The sequence below is a fragment of the Eretmochelys imbricata genome, chromosome 1 (genome assembly GCF_965152235.1).
Source record: "Eretmochelys imbricata isolate rEreImb1 chromosome 1, rEreImb1.hap1, whole genome shotgun sequence".
Lineage (NCBI taxonomy): Eukaryota > Metazoa > Chordata > Testudines > Cheloniidae > Eretmochelys > Eretmochelys imbricata.
In genome coordinates, this window is record NC_135572.1 from 214,136,245 (window position 1) to 214,149,199 (window position 12,955).

Consider the following 12,955-nt stretch of genomic DNA (forward strand, 5'->3'; position numbering starts at 1 on the left):
GGCAAAAATTGGGGATTGGCCCTGCTTTGAGCAGGGGGTTGGACTAGATGATCTCCTGAGGTCCCTTCCAACCCTCATGTTCTATGATACGCTGCTGCGCTCCACCCCAGAGGTATCTGCATTTCCGTGCTGAGCGAGCAATCCGTGTGTTGTTATGCAGGTACTATGCTCCACTCCAGAAGTGGCTGCAATTCAGTGCAGGGTGAATGAAAGTCCATGTCTCATTTTGCAAAGCATGGGTTCTCCCAGCAAGGGTGCTGTCTGTCCCATGTTCCTGCTCAATAGACTCTGGATTCTTAGTATCAGCAGAGCTACATTTTGAGCAGTGGTGGAACCAGGAGGCAGCTGGGTCATTGGTGGTTCCACCTTCAGTTCTACCTATTGGCTTGAAAAGGCACCACACGTATACCTAATGGCTGCTGAGGGGGGCAGTTGCCCCCCGGCCCGCTATTAGCTCTGCCACTGATTCTTTTTAAATGTTCATTGTGCTGCTTCCACCAGCCACTTTGATTTTGTTTTCTTTTACAGACCCAAGCAAAACGCAAGCGGCAACCTGGCTAGAAGCAGATCCGTGGAATTGAACAGACTCATCCAATTACTGAGCCTTCCCAGAGCCGGGTGCTGCCCTCACGATACATCCAATCTAGAGGACCTGCTAAGCTCCCAGTAGATGTAGCCTAGAGCCAAACGCAGGCCAGGCAAGGTGGCTTCGCCCATGGAGTTCAGGTCCAGGGATTCAGTAGGGAGTAAATGGCCAGCACTGGATGCTTCAGGTTTTGGTGCCCACCCAGAGACGGCTGGGGGCTGATTTTCAATTACACCCCTGCAGCTGGCCCAGGCCAGCTGACTCCAGCTCCCGGGACTCGGGCTAAGGGGCTGTTTAACTGCGGTGTAGCCTTTGGGGCTCAGGCTGGCGCTTCGACTCTAGGACGATGCGAGGTGGGAGGTTCCCAGAGCTCGGGCTCCAGCCGAAGCCAGAACGTCTGCACCACAAATAAACAGCTGCTCAGCTCGAGCCCTGTTAGCCGGAGTCAGCTGGCCCGGGCCAGCCGTGGGCACATAACTGCAGTGTAGACACACCCTAAGTGCCCACAAGCCCCCCTGGGAGCTGCGGGTATTTAGCACCTCTGAACTCTAGGCCCCAGGTGTCTCAACGTGGGCACCCAAAGTTAGGGGCCATTCAAAATCTTCTTGCCACTGTCTTCCCCCACCCCACACTGCTCCTCAGACGTTCCTGTTAACTGCTGGAAATGGCCCACCTTGATTATCACTACAAAAGGTTTTCTCCCCCCGCTCTCCTGCTGGTAATAGCTCATCTTAAGTGATCACTCTCCTTACAGTGTGTATGATAACACCCATTTTTTCATGTTCTGTGTGTATATAAATCTCCTGACTGTATTTTCCACTGAATGCATCCGATGAAGTGAGCTGTAGCTCACGAAAGCTTATGCTCAAATAAATTGGTTAGTCTCTAAGGGTACGTCTACACTACAAAATTAGGTCGAATTTATAGAAGTCGGTTTTGTAGAAAGCGTTTTTATACAGTTGATTGTGTGTGTCCCCACACGAATGCTCTAAGTGCATGTAGTCGGTGGAATGTGTCCACAGTACCGAGGCAACTGTCGACTTCCGGAGCATTGCACTGTGGGTGGCTATCCCACAGTTCCCGCAGTCTCCGCCGCCCATTTGAATTCTGGGTAGAAATCCCAGTGCCTGATGGGGCTCAAATATTGTCGCGGGTGGTTCTGGGTACATATCGTCAGGCCCCCGTTCCCTCCCTCCCTCCGGGAAAGCAAGGGCAGACAATCGTTTTGCGCCTTTTTTCTTGAGTTACCTGTGCAGACGCCATACCACGGCAAGCATAGAGCCCGCTCAGATCACTTTGGCAATTAGGAGCACATTAAACACCACACGCCTTATCCAGCAGTATATGCAGCACCAGAACCTGGCAAAGCGATACCGGGTGAGTAGGCGACGTCAGCGCGGTGACGTGAGTGATGAGGACATGGACACAAACTTCTCTCAAAGTACGGGCCCTGACAATGTGGGCATCATGGTGCTAATGGGGCAGGTTCATGCGATGGAATGCCGATTCTGGGCCTGGGAAAGAAGCACAGACTGGTGGGACCGCATAGTGTTGCAGGTCTGGGACGATTCCTAGGGGTTGCGAAACTTTCACATGCGTAAGGGCACTTTCATGGAACTTTGTGACTTGCTTTCCCCTGCCCTGAGGCACAAGAATACCAAGATGAGAGCAGCCCTCACAGTTGAGAAGCAAGTAGCAATAGCCCTGTGGAAGCTTGCAATGCCATACAGCTACCAGTCAGTCGGGAATCAATTTGGAGTGGGCAAATGTACTGTGGGGGCTGCTGTGATGCAAGTAGCCAACGCAATCAAAGATCTGCTGATATCAAGGGTAGTGACCCTGGCCTGTGTGCGGGTGTTGGTCTGGCTCCAGGGCTGGGGAGGGAGGAGGAGACCCGGGAAAGAGGACTGGGCTGGCAGCTCCAGGCGCGTTCCGAGCTCCGCGGAGAGGGACGTCAAGGCTGGCTGGACTGGGTCTGCGCTTTCCTCCGAGCCAGGCTCTGGGCAAAGTGTTGGTGACTGGGAGACCCAGCGTGTGCGTGATTACCCCAAACCTTCCTGCAGGCGCCGGGGGACTGGGTGGCACCTGGAAAGACCGTGGAGGTGTTTCCTTTGGGCCAGCTGTGGGGCTGGGGCTGCTTTGCAGCCGAGGGCGGTGTGGGGCTGCGTGGGGGCTCCTGCATGGGCCCTGCTGTCCGCCAGGGGACGGACGGATGGGCCTGCACAAGGGGCCTGGGTTTATACCTGGCACAGACACAAGGGCTAGCGCCGCACAGCAGCTCGTGAGGATCTGACGGGCTCCATCCCCAGCCGCGCCCTGACGTGGCCCAGCTCTGTGCCTCAGTTTCCCCCTCTGTAGAACAGGACGATAGCGACACCAACCCTCCGGCTGTCCCGCTGCAGGACTGGGCCCTTGGTGGCATGGTTCTGGAGGAATAGCTTCATGCAGCCAGGGAAGGCTGGCATCAAGCTGTCTGTGTTTTCAAAGGCCCTCCAGCTCCCTCCCCTCCCCCTGCACTCTGGTGCGGATTACAGGGATCCCGGGGCGGTTTTTTTATTAGGAACGCTTCCCAGCCGCTGCTCCAGGCCCAGAACACGGTGTGTTCGCTTTCAAACCTCGCACTACGTCTGTCAGCCTTTTACAAGGCCAAGACAAGAGCTGGGGACGCAGCCAGGGCTGGAGCTCTTCTCCCTGTTCCTTTCCCGGTGTGCCAACCAGCCGGCTGCACCGTGCCGCAGCCAGAAAGTTCCTTTCCCTTAACGCTCAGTGGAAACCCTTCCTGCTGCCCCTTGCCAGCCACGCCAGCGTCACTCCCACAGACCCTGGTCGTCGGCGGGTGGGGATCAAACCTGGGGCCTCTGGAGCTTAGTGCATGACTCTGTCGCATGAGCTAAAAGCCCCCTGGCTGGTAGCGACGGCTGCAGAGCAGACTCATCTTATCTCTCTCTCGAATGGTCTTGGTGCCACTCGATGGGACACAACCCCACACCCAGAAGGTGCGTGGGTTACATCAGCTGGCGGAGGAGTAACTTCATGTCGAGCTTCAGATCCCCGTCTTGGGCTTTGATTGATTGGGGAGGGGAGTCGCCAGGCATGCTGGGGTGGCTGGGAGGAAATCGAAAGGAGCTGTTTGTGCTGAATTGCCCCCCCCCCGTCACCCCACATTCTCCATCACAAACCCCGGGGCAGCAGCAGCTTCCAGTACACTGGGCTCCCCACAGCTCCCACCGGGGCAGACCTCGGCTGGGGCAGTTTGTCCCAGCCCTGTTCAGGGGCACAGCACATTCTCCAGCCCCGTTCCTGGAGCCGTGGTCACTGACACAAGCAGTGGATCTGCCCCAGTGACTTCAGTGCAGCTGTGGGACTCAGCACTGCAGAAGAGGAGGCCCTAGGTAACTAGCAGCTGAAGCGCCAGGATGAGAACCCTGGGCCCGAAAGCCGCCCTGTATGATGTCCCCAACCACTGTCCAGAGGAGAGCGCTTGCCCTGGCTCTGGGACTAGGGCTTTTAATCCGCTCTGGGTGGCTCCATTCCCCAGCGGCTCAGGCTTGTTCCTACCAGAGGGGTTTATTGCAATCTCTGTTTGCCTCCCGTTAACAGCAGGCGGGAGGGAGGGAGAAGCTAGGAATTGCACACCCACCCCGCAAGGCAGGTCGGTCTTTCCCAGAGGCTTGGGGAGAGGCTCTGCTTTCACTTTGGCCTGTTTGCTCCATCTGACGCTGTTGTGGGCCGGATGTAAACCAAGCTGGCTGGGTTTCAGTTCAACACTCATTGCAGGGCCTCTTGGAGAGGCACCAAGTCCCAGGGTTAAACAGGGCGCCCTGGGGCTCCCAGCTCCCTGCACAAACAGCAAGATCTCATACCCAGTGTGACGAAGGGGGACTGTTCTTAATGTTTCCTCTGAATAGTGCGTGGTTGCTCAGTTTCCCCTAGGCAGTTCTTAAGTATCTAGGTGGTGGGGTAAGGGTGTATGATGGTTGCAGATCCCTAGAGGGCAGGTGTGTGCAGGGGTCTGGACACAGAGAATGGCCGACACCCTGTTTCCTGGCAACTGATGACCTGGGCCCTTCCCCCCTGCAAGGTGAGAGCTAAAGGGGTTGGAGAACAAAGGAATCAGGTGCCCTCCTGGCCGGGTAAAGGGACAAAGCCCAGAGGAGGAGGGGCTGGAGGGAGTTTCAGTTTGGGGCTGGCTGGGACATGGAGTGAAGGGCAGACGTGGTTGTCTGGCTCACTGCCCCCCAGAATGGACCCCCCAGCTGAAGGGTCCAGTTCTCTGCACCTACAAGCTCTGTATTAGACCATGTTCCTCTCATCTAATAAACCTTCTGTTTTACTGCGAGAAGCAGCGTGGGGCGAGGGATGTGCTGGCCACGGCTTTCTGCAGCCCCCGTTGGCCTGCAGTGGGGAACCGCGGCCAGTGGGATCCGTGCTCGGCCAAACCTGCGGACGCGGCCGGTAAAGAAACTGGCCCAGCCCACCAGGGGGCTTACCCTGGGGGGCTGCGTGCCAAACGTTACCGACCCTGGTGCGACAGCAATCTCCCGTACAGCAATGGCTGTTACAAGACAGAGTAGGTTAGAACAACCCAGAGTCTAAAGCTCAGGTGTATTTGAGGATCTGGGCCAGTACTTGGCTGTTTCTATAGTAATGACCCCTGAGCAAGCAGTGTAATGTACATGCTTATCACTGAGCTTGTCCAGAGGCTGCATAGAATCATAGAATATCAGGGTTGGAAGGGACCTCAGGAGGTCATCTAGTCCAACCCCCTGCTCAAAAGCAGGACCAATCCCCAATTAAATCAGAATGACGAGATGTCCTGATGTGTAATAAAAACACTTCGAGTCATAAAAAATCAACCCAGCCTACTTTACAGGGTCTGATCCTTCTCTCCCTTAAAGCATCTGAGCAGTAGGAGAATGGCTAATACAGGCCAGTATTATGGTTGTTGTATTCTATTTATAAAAGTATAATAATGGCCAGTATTATAGTTGCTGTATCGTGCTATAAAACAACAAAATAAATAGAAAAATAAAAAATACAAATGAATGTTTTGAATGAATTTGGGGGAAAGAATTTACAGCACAGTACAAGGATTTAAAACATTTAAAACATTCCTTTCTTTCTCTCCAGTATTATAGTCTCTCTTGTTCCAATTTTGGGTCGCAGGAGCGAGAAGTATGAAGGCCCTACCATCAATCAAACATTAACCCCACCCCTTGACCCTGTAAGCCCTGCACACAGGTCACTGGAAGTCCCACCTCATGGGAGTATTACTTCCAGGGTCAAGGCGGACACATGTCCGGAAGCAAGGTGTGTCATGTGACCCCTGTAAGAACTCCTCCCACTGTCCTCTGCTGATCAGGATGGATTTTGCCCTGACAGGAATGACTCGAGAGAAGATTTGACCAATCAGGGGGAGTTCCGGGGTTTGTGTGACCCCTCTAAGAACTCCTCCCACTGCCCTATACCAATCAGGAAGAGTTTCAGCCGCTGGGGACCACCCCGAGAGGAGATTTGTCCAATTGGGGGGAATTCTGGGGCGGGGTGACCCGTCAGGAAGTGGCTCGTGTGACCCCTCTAAGAACTCCTCCCACCACCCTCTACCAATCGCGATGGGTTTTGGCCACAGAGGACAGCCCCGAAAGGAGATTTGACCAAAATAGGGTGGGTTCTGGGACGGGGTCAACCGCCCAGAAGAGGGTCGTGTGACCCCTCTAAGGACCCCTTCCAACGTCCTCTGTCAATCAGAGTGCAGCACCATCACCTCATAAGTCCCAGCGCTGGGAAGAGGAGGCCATCTCTTACCAAGAAGACGTGTTTTAGAAATTGTGGAAAGGCTGAGAGGAAACGTGGACTCCTTTACCACTCCTGTGAGACCTTCAGACTTTGTTTTAGCCCCGAGGACCTTTGGAGTTGTGTGGAGAAAGCGCTACAGCAGCGACAGTTCTGAAGAGGATGAGAGAGAAGCCAAGGGGATTCCTTTGGCCCAGCCATTGATGGATATGCCAGAATCCGACCCTGAAGCCCAACTGCTCATGAGACACCCCCATGAGCATGGTGGCCTCTCGTCATCCGCCACCCTGGAGGAGGAAGGTCATCATGGCGTGGGGGAGGCACTGGCAGACAAGGTGAATGGAAAAGACGTAGCTCAGGTAAATGAATGATTAAGAAGCGACGGTCGATGATTGGGTGTAATGGGGTTAGGAACCAGGGGTTGTGTAAATCTAAAAACAAGCAGTGGGAACTTACACTTGTTTCTTGTCTGAAAATCTCTCGACAGCTTGACGATGCCTTTCTAGAGGACCCGGAGGCCCTGGACGGCGTTGCATCAAACAGCGAAGGTGAACCAGGCCCGCCTTGTTTTTGCTCAATGCCGCTAGAAATTATTGAAGATGACTCCGAGGAGGACGGCTATGAGGAGTTTAGGAGAGGCTTGGCATGGAACTCGCTGAGCCAGTGCCACATCACGAGCGTAAAACTGTTATGCGGACTATTGTACACGTTGCTGTTTATGCTGTTCTTCATCACTGTCTTAGGGAAAAGCTTTTTGAAAATGGTGAGGGCTGTGTCATAAATGCCCCAGCCCAGTGGCACCATGCCTGTGTGACTTGGACTTCAATGGATAGAAACTGCAAGCTCTGGGGCCTGTGTGCTGAGCTGTGTTTGGAAAGCTTATTGAACACTATTATTGCCATAGGTTATGTTATGCAACATCTGTGCCTAAGCCAAGAACATTTAGCGCAAGCGGTGACCTTGAGAAATGCTGTGCAATTCAGTGGAGACCCTGACCCTGTTTTAAAGAAAATGTCCAAAATGGAAGATGCCTGCTTACAGTGTTACATTGACCGTCTGGTCCACACAAAAACTGACAGAACCCTGCTTAAGAAAAAGACTATTTGGAAGAAATCTAAAAGGATTAATTGAGAGAATGATGAGGGGACAAACATGCAATATCAAACTTGGTCGCTGTACATTTTAAAAAATCGAATGAAAAAGGCTTTGTGATTATCTGTGTTTCTGTTAGAAGGTCTCTGGCCCTTAAGTGAGCTAAAAGTTTTAATGGAGATCTGGGTTTGTTTTCAAGAAGCTGTATGACTTTTAAATTGAAAAAAAAAATGGTTTGTGAGAACCTAGCTCTTGTGTCTTTGTGTAAAAGAGACCCATTTACAGCAACAAGCTGTGAAGTGGGAGGGGAACAAATCCTAAAAATGTGTTTACAGTGTAACCCTTCTGCCCATCAGAGTTGGCAACAACAGGGTCTAGGTTCAGTATCTAGGAGTTCTATTCCAGTAACACAATGCAAAACCAGGTCAAGCCCCCACCAGTGGGGCACTGAAGATCCCCTACGACAAGTTGAAATCACTGAATACTGTGTTAAATAGTAGTGGGGCTCAGAGCTGTGGCACCATGAACCCAAAGTGAATTCAGCTCTGCAGTCTGTAACCAAACTCCTAATAGAATCAAAATTCTCTCTGATATTACATAATGGAGAGAAGGTGCAATTGGTGTTTAGGGCCCTCAGAAGGGGGCTCACACCACTAGGCACAAACCTCCATCCTCAAACTCTCTCAATTCACTGGCTTTTGCAATCCTTGTCCCTTGCCTAGCGAGTGCTACTTAGTTGATGGCGAGTCCCTCCGTCATAAAAGGCCAAGTACAGTTCCACTGTCCTTGATTCACATAATCAGGATAACGACACTTTATTCTTCCTGCCCCAATAACAGAGACACTGGGGATCCCACAGCAGCCAAAGCGACCGTTTGGGCTCCTGTGGGCTCATGCTAGGCGGGGTGGGTGTGCCTGTGCAAACGAGATCAGCTCCTGAAGTCCTTTTCCACAACTCACCACCAGATGTCAGGGTAGAGCTCATCCCGCCTCTGCTTACAACACGAAAACAAAACAGGGATGGTTCAGACATGTGTTTGAGTACAACAGAGTTGACTCATCCTGTTGAACTGAATGGTTTTAACCACACCCCCACTGAATAGTGAAGGTAACTGTGATTCCTCACCCTTGTTGCTATAGGGATAAATTTGATGGGTGTGCACCCATAGTAAGGGAGGTGGGTGGGTGAGTTCGGATTAATATGAAATGAAATAAAACCTCAGGAATTCGCAGATGCTATTGGGCAGTTTAAATATAATCCCTGGAGTTGGCAGAACTCTACTGGACAGTTTAAAGGACCCAGGAACTGGCAGAACTCTACTGGACAGTTTAAAAGGACCCAGGAACTGGCAGAACTCTACTGGACAGTTTAAATATGACCCAGGAGTGGTTTTGAATGCTATGGGTCACTCTTTCTAGCAATTCAAAGCCATTAAAAGTTTAAAATACTATATTTACCAAAAAAACCCAAAACAACCAACCAAAAATCCCCACCACACACATTAATAATCAAGGTGAGCCATTTCCAGCACAAATCCAGGTTTCCTTATAAGGTAAGTGATCACTTTAGATAAGCTATTACCAACAGGAGAGTGGGTTTGTTTTTCTTTGGGCGGGGGGAGGGAGAAAACCTGGATTTGTGCTGGAAATGGCCCACCTTGATTATCATACACATTGTAAGGAGAGTGATCACTTTAGATAAGCTATTACCAGCAGGAGAGTAGGGTGTGGGGAGAGAAAACCCTTTGTAGTGATAAACACTCATTTTTTCATGGTTTGTGTGTATAAAAACATCTTCTGTATTTTCCACAGTATGCATCCGATGAAGTGAGCTGTAGCTCACGAAAGCTTATGCTCAAATAAATTGGTTAGTCGCTAAGGTGCCACAAGTACTCCTTTTCTTTTTGTGTTTTAAACTCTCTCTCTCTCTCTCTCTCTGTGTGTAAAAAAACATAGGTGGGTTTTTTTTAAAGTATATGGCTGCAAACTGATAGTAATAGTGTGTTTCAAACTAACAGGGTGTTTTTTTACTGTGCAAAATGTGTTTTAAACTGGATTTTAAAAGTTGATTTTAAAAGCAGTTTGGTTTTTATTTTGCAAAATGAGGTGTATTTAAAAAAAATGTTTGCGGGTTTGTTGTTTTTTGTTTTAAAGTGGTAGAAATAAACTCAAAACTCCTGTTTGTTGTGCAGCCTGAAATGGATTATTTTGTTTGAAAGCTCTGATTTTTAAATAGAAAAACACCCTAATGAATATTTTATTTTTAACTTTACAAGACAGTTTCATGTGATTTATAATAATAATAATCAATCATCATAATCATCATCATAATATTGTCTGCTCCACCGTACGGTGAAAACATGAGAGACCCTTAGACCAGAGGGTAAACAAGCTTAAAAGAAAAAGAAAAGAGACAGCTGAAAAGAAAAATTCCCCAGATGGATGGATGAAGCCCAGTAAATATATTGTGTTTGTGAGGTTATGAGGTTTTGTATTTTAAGTAAATACATCGGTGTGGGTGAGAAAGATGGTAAAGTTAAGTTTTGTAATATGTCCCTTCCCCCCTAATCGGGTATGTGCAGTTCTCCTGACAATGCTGTAGTCAAAGCTACAGGGACAGCTCCACCAGACCAGCCAAAGAACCAGAAATCTGCTTTGAGAACTTTAACAACTCAAAACAGCACAAGAGTGCAGATGAAGCATCAGGGCAGTCCAAACCTCAATTACGTCAAAGCCAAGGACAAAACAAAAAACTCTGGTGAAAACCAACCACGCAAACACAACGCCAGTTCCTCAGCGGCCACCTCCACACCAAGCCCTGAGAAAACTGTGAGTGAAAACGCCCACCTACGATGCTTCGTTCAGAAGACTGAGGGACGTTGTATCCTCGGGGGTTCTAAAAGAACGGTATTCTAAAAAAGGTTTGGGAAAATATGATGCTTCGTTCAGAATACCGGTGAATGGTGTATCTTCAGGGGGTCTAAAAGAACGGAGGGCTGGAAAGCACATCAACAAAGCAAAAGCTTTGGTGGGTGACTTTTTGAAAAATATTTCAATTTTTGGCTCTGCGCAGGCGTGACTAGTCATGGAAAGGGGCACCCGCAAGGATACACATCAGCTCAGGTGTAAACAAAAGGGGGGATAGCACTTGGTGGACAAACAAATGGCTGCCAAAAAGTTCCAGGCCAGGATCACTGTAAAAATTTTAAAAAGAGCTAAAGAGGTAATGGGGAGGGGGGACAAAAAGAGATGCCCTCGACTGGAGGCTCTCAAACTGGCATGTCTGAAAATGGGGAGGTGGAATCAGACTCTCACACAGAGTCTGGTTTAGAAAATTCCCCAGGAGGGCTCTCTAGAATGATGGGTCCCCATCTTCTCCCGATGACCCTCACGGAGGCGCCTCGGAGTCTGACTCTCAAATAGCATCTGATGTAGAAGATGCCGCTGATGGTCCCGTAGAGGAACCCCCAAGTAACCCTGAAAATGCAGAGGTGTGTATGGAGAGAGTGAGAAGTTGGCAACGTGAATTACCTAGATTTGGGGGGTTGGTGTATTGTGAGGAATTTCATTTTGTCAATCTTGAGCGAACAAATTCAGCTCAGCAGGTTGTTGAAGCCATACACAGGGGGATACAGTTAGTTCTCGATGACGTTAATGGTAGGGTAGGCCCTGATGATTATGTTCAGTTACATTTAGAGAGCTGTAATTTAACTAAGCCGTTGTTTTCGGTCTGAAGAACTAGGGATGAGCTGTCTGCTGAGGATTTCTTCAATCAGACCTCAAAGCTGCCACAGAGCAATAGAGTTGCATGTCAATGGGACATTACACCTCGTTGTGACAGTTATAAAAAAACAGGGGTGGGGACCGCTCATAGAGTTTTAAATTCTATCCTCAGTAGTCAAATCATCCATAAAAAAAAAGAGACAATGTTTAGTAGACCTGACTTACACGGGTACCCATCTGTGTTTTGCGCGTGGACTCTTGGCTGTCATGTCCAACCATAAACCTACGGACGCGGAATCGTTAGCGGGGGCGAGAAAGTTGCATGAGAAACTGGGCTGGTCAGATCAAAAACAGATTATGCTCAGTAACGTAGCAATATCTGAACAGCATTTAGGAGTCAACATACAGGTGGTGCTGTATGCGGCGAAAGGGGCTTTTTAAAAATGGGAGGGGGCAGTTTACCCCAAGACTTATTTCATCCTGTTGCACAATGAGCATTACTAGGGGGTTCTGGTTGTGAAAAAGTTGTTTGGAGCAAAAAATTATGGTGAGTTTTGCCCCACGGTGCACAGTCACGGCCACTCTTGCAGGTCCAGCTCCTGCCTCTGCTTGAGCATAACATGCTCAGACAGCGTGGATGTGCAGCTGAGGTCTCCTCGCTGTAGACTGTATTGTCAGTCCAGAGAGCATTTAGACAGACACATCGACTGGGCGTTGACAGAACAAGTTGAATGCCTGTCTAAAACGTTGTGCGATAAGGGTCAGTCTTATGTGGACAAGCGGCACAGGTGTAAAGGGAGGCGCTGTAAGCGGGGTCAGGCTTTGATCGCTGGTGATGTAGACGGTCACCTCGGTTTTATGGACAGCCTTAGAAAGCCCGAATCCTCAGAAAAGTGTATTTGTTATGATTCTGAATACACATAGGAGACTGGGTTGCACACTCCCAATTACATTTTTGCTATGTCCCTCAAGCCGGAAAAGTCCTGGGAATTTAAGGGTGATGAGTGTCTTTCTATGTTTGTTCAGACCTTTATTGGCAAAGAGTTCCGGGTCTACACGTTCCAGGCGCACAATTCCAAAGGTTACGATGCATACTTCATCATTAGACAGTTACTGAAGGAAAAGATGTGCCTAGAACTGATCACTCAGGGTAGTAAAGTAATGTGTGTGGAAGGTAAGGTCCTGGGCATTCGTTTTATAGACTCTTTAAACTTCTTGCCCATGAAGCTTGGTAAGCTCCCGCAGGTGATGGGGTTTGAAGGGTGCAAAGGGTATTTTCCACATTTTTTGAACACTTTAGAAAATCAAAATGACGTGGGGCCTATGCCCGGTGTGGAGCACTATGGTGTAGAAAGCATGATGCCCAGGGAAAAAGCAGAGTTTCTCAACTGGTAGCAGGCCCACAGGTAGGAGACGTTTGACTTGCAGAAAGAGCTCGTGTATTACTGTCAGCAGGATGTCAAAATTTTGAGACAGCCTTGTATCCTCTACAGAAAAGAGATTATGAAAAAGATGGAGAAGGGAGATCTAGTAGAGAGAGAACCTGGTAAATTCACCGAGATAAAACTGTGTATAGATCCATTCTGGTACATAACACTGGCATCTGTCTGCATGGCTATGTACAGGTTTATGTTTTTGGAGCCTAACATGGTAGCTCTTCTCCCTCCAGACAATGATCACAGGCAGGAAAAAGATATTCGACCCCATCTGTTCAGTGGCTGTTGTATACCTCTCACAAAGAAACTATACAAATACGGCATG